Source organism: Echiichthys vipera (genome assembly GCF_963691815.1).
Source record: "Echiichthys vipera genome assembly, chromosome: 21".
Lineage (NCBI taxonomy): Eukaryota > Metazoa > Chordata > Actinopteri > Perciformes > Trachinidae > Echiichthys > Echiichthys vipera.
This window is the reverse complement of record NC_139846.1, coordinates 15,710,222-15,714,584: the sequence shown is the minus strand read 5'-3', so window position 1 is coordinate 15,714,584 and position 4,363 is coordinate 15,710,222.

Here is a 4,363-nt window from a genome sequence, read left to right as displayed (position 1 = left end):
TGCCACTTGTGCTTTAAGCTGAGGATAATAAAAGCATGATCACCTAGTGTGTTCTAATAGACCATCAGGGCATTGTTTTGCCCTGCCTAATTGACCATTAATGGCCTTTAGGTCACCGCTTAATCATGTGATATGTCACAATATTTCGGTTACTCTGTTACTTGTGGTTTAATTTGAGAGAGAGAGAGAGAGAGAGAGAGAGAGAGAGAGACAGAGAGAGAGAGAGACAGAGAGAGAGAGAGAGAGAGAGAGAGAGAGAGAGAGAGAGAGAGAGAGAGAGAGAGAAGAGAGAGAGAGAGAGAGAGAGAGAGAGAGAGAGAGAGAGAGAGAGAGAGAGAGAGAGAGAGAGAGAGAGAGAGAGAGAGAGAGAGAGTGTGTTTTGGGGGCCAGGCAGCAACTCAAGTAACCTCTTGGAGCTGCACACCAAAGTCCCCTGAACAAGCTCCGCGCACAGAGAGAAGAATCAGGTAGTGTGCTTCTCATCAGACAGGTCTGAGTTGGATCAGGAGCTGATTGGATGGCACGGTCATTAATGTAACTGCGAGTTCCGGCCACTTATTAACGAACACAATAGCAAGCATGTAATACCGAGACACAGGATTTTATACAAGAATTCTATCCCATTAGTTATCCATCAGATTGGCAGTTCTTTTGTCAGATAGAAAACAGTTTTAGAAAGTAGAAATCTGTACACCAAACACAATATCCAACTGCATAGCCACGACAAGCAGCTGCTCAAATACAATATGAATGCTATAATGTCAATAAATATATGTGTAATATAAAAATGAAGCTAAACAAGCTGTTCAACGTGATGAGATTTGAACAATCTGCCCTTTTCGTCATTTCAATTTATCCTATTTAAAATAAGAACATCCACATCATGTATTTTGATTTATTTGATGTTGATTGAAGGTCGACTTGTCTCTTTGTCTCCTGTGGAAACTCGCTGCCATAACCGTCTTATCTGCTTATCTTGTTTCATTTGTGCTGACATACATTGGCTTGCCCCTCTCAAATAGAAACACGTTTGACTGTATCCGTTTCAAGTATCACAAAGTTTGATAAATGAAGTGTCATTTAGAAAGCTCCAGTCAAAACGTGAAGTTGTCTAACCGGAGACCTTAAACCTGAACCTTCTCTCTGAGTTATAAATGGTTTCTTTTAATGAAAAGGTTTCATCGTGAGAGTGAGTGTGGTTGTGTATGTCTGTCTCTCAGAAACTCTTCCATAGACATGTTGAACCATGTCCACCGCCTTAATAAGACTTCTTTATGGGTTAAAAAAAAAAAGGAAACGAGCCCATTAATCTTCCTAAAGTACAGTTCCATTTGCGGTAAATCATCTTAAAGGTGAGCAAAAGAAACTGGGATAAGGGGTTAACATCCCTTACAGAAAAGTAAAAAAAAATAATATGGGGAGAAAAGAAGAAGTTGCAGTAACTTACGACGTTCCTGCCTGTGATAGGGAAGGTTTTTGTTGCCACCGTACTCTATGGAGGAAATGTTGGGTCTATGTAAATCATAAATAAATCATAGAGTGTGGTGTATACCTACTCTGTAAAGTGTCCTGAGATAGCGTTTGTTATGATTTGGCACTATAAATAAAATTGAATTGAATTGAATTGAATAGTAATGAAACGGTTTTATTAGATGATGTTTGTGATGTGGTGGGGGAATAAAAAAAGGAGAGTCTCATTATATGGAGTATTTTGTTTGATTTTGTACACGTCCACAGTTAAAAGTAAATATCTTCAAACCACACGTGAAGGTCTCACACCATCTTTAATTACCCCTGATTCACTTTGATGCCACCCGCGTTTGTAATTATGCAAATTAAAAGTAAACTGAATCCATGGGCTGGTTTTCCTCCTCTACACCCCTGCTTTTATATATACATATACATTTATATATATAAAAACCCTTATGACTATATATATTTTCAACATCGCTCCACCTCAAGCGACTTCACAGTGCACCGGAGTCAGCTGTGCGGTTTCCTCCAGCGGGCTCGTGTCCTCGATAGGGGCGCGGACTGCAGGCGCTTACATAACGCTCCGTCTCTTCATCACCGACTCTCCGTTACGCAGCGCCATAACGCTCATCCAGCGGCTTCTTCTTTTAATTTTTTTCATGGATTTCGTTGACTTAGTCAGTTGTTGATTGTGTGACCGCACGCACACGTTGAAAACACATCACGCGCTTAACGAATCAAGCAGGTTATTCGAGTTTATTAGGCCCGGGGGGTGGACTTTGCGCACCGTCACGACTACAGCGCCACACATACTGATGTTTGCGGGTTCGGCTGGTAAATGCTTCTGCGAGTGTGATCCGGGGACCTCCAGGGGGGATTGAATGTGCCCCACACCAAAGAAAGCCTCATGTATCGTCACTATAAATGGATTCATACGGGATGATCGCAATTAAATATGGCCGTCAACTATAGGTGTCCCTAAACTGTTTTGTTTACCTTTAATGCATATCAAAACAAGATTTAAAAATATCCCGCTATTTAGTTCAGGTTTTTTTTTTTTAGGGGGGGGGGGGGTCAAATAATATTAGTTTGTGTTTCTGCGGCCACGCGTGTTTACTCGGTGATTTTAGGGTGTGGAGATGTCTGCGAGTCCTCGAGTGGAGAGACGAAACGAAACCCCCCGAATATGCGCGTATTCCCTATAAAAAATGGACAGAGAAAATGGGTTTGATTCCCCCCTCTGTGCCTCTCTCATGCCACAGTCGGCTTGCAGAGATGGCGCGGTCTGGCAGCGCCCCCTGCTGGCCGCGAGGACGAGCGGAACATTCTCTTAAAGGGGATGTCTGGAAAACCGGAAGAGTTTTTAAGGTGGAACGGCGGAGTTAGCTGCACGTCGAGGAGGACGCTTATTTTTTCCCCCCACCAAAGGGCTCACAGGGCAAACTGGACTGAGACGAAACCCTTTCACTGGTTTGTGTTTTCCCATTGCTCACCCTAACAGCTCAGAGCTGCTCTGCAAAAAAATAAAAAAAATACGCGCATTAAAGACGGATCCGCGCTGGGGCTTACAATCTCCCCTTTCTTAAAAATAAGTGCAGAAACAACACAGCTGGTGAGAGGGTTGTTTCCCTCTCTTCCAGCTCAAAAACGACGCTCTTGGAGGAGTTCCTTGATTTTACGCAAATAAATGGCAACCAGAACACAAGCTGAGTGAAAACTGAAGACACTAACGCACACAGTTGAGTCTCAGTTCTTTCCCTTTCACTTGTCAGAAGAAAAAAAAATATAAGACTAAGAATGTAACGAAAGAGTCAGCAAGGGTCCTATTTTTCATACCGCACCTCAGTTTATTCTACGTCGGATTTCGCTGTGTAGTGATAGAATGGCTCCTTCAGGGCTGGCCCCCAAACAGACAACACGTTGGCACCATAATAAAACAGAGATGCTTCTGGATACCTTATGAAGACTCCAGATGTTTTTAATGTGGATGAAAGAGTAGGGATCAGTATGTGGCCCGTCCGGCTTCAGATGGGCTGCATCCAATCCGTAATAAGAGTTGCTCCGTGGCTCTGCGCAGCACACAAGTGAAGACAAATAAAAAAATCATCTGCTTCTTGTGATTAAGATCGAAGGCCTATGTGAAGCATGTAGGCGCGCGACCTGGACACCGTGCCAGTTCACATGATCTCCATGAACCAGTTTAGTAACAACAACATCAACAACAACATACATAACTCTATATAGGCTATCTTTAAATTAGATAAAGGCTATAACATGTCATATAAATTAACAGAACCTTCATATTCGCCACAGTTTTCCTGTGTTTAGTGTTTTCCAGACTTCATCATTTTGCATAAACAAGCAGCCGCACTCTCCTATGGAAGTTGCTTTATTTTAGATGGAGTGGTCACGCGTAAAAGCCCTTCCTCCAGCCACACTGCTTATTAAATTCAGCTTTTTGTGAATGACTGGTGACCTTTGGGATTTCCATGGCATGGGGAGCATATCACAATAATATCATAAACTGGATTTTAAGTTTGAAGAAGCAAAGCCTGATTATATCTGAATGGTAGACGCACACAGGGGAACTTTGGGACTATTAATTCATTTGTAGGTCGTTTCTCTTTTTGATGTCCCATGCAGCTTCCTCCTTTCTATGTTCTTCATTTACATACAGTCCCTCTCTGTTCTCGCCTCTCACACACCTCAGCACAGAGCCCGTGTCTCTTCCACTCCTCCACTCTTCTTGTGCGTCCTCAGTCCGTCCACCCAGCTGCTCACCCGTGGGCTCGTGTACTATTTGCGGCCTTTGTCCCGGAGACCTCACGGATCAGACATGTTAGGCGCTTTTGTCTACACGCTCATTTCACTGCATCCGTTTATTCGCGGC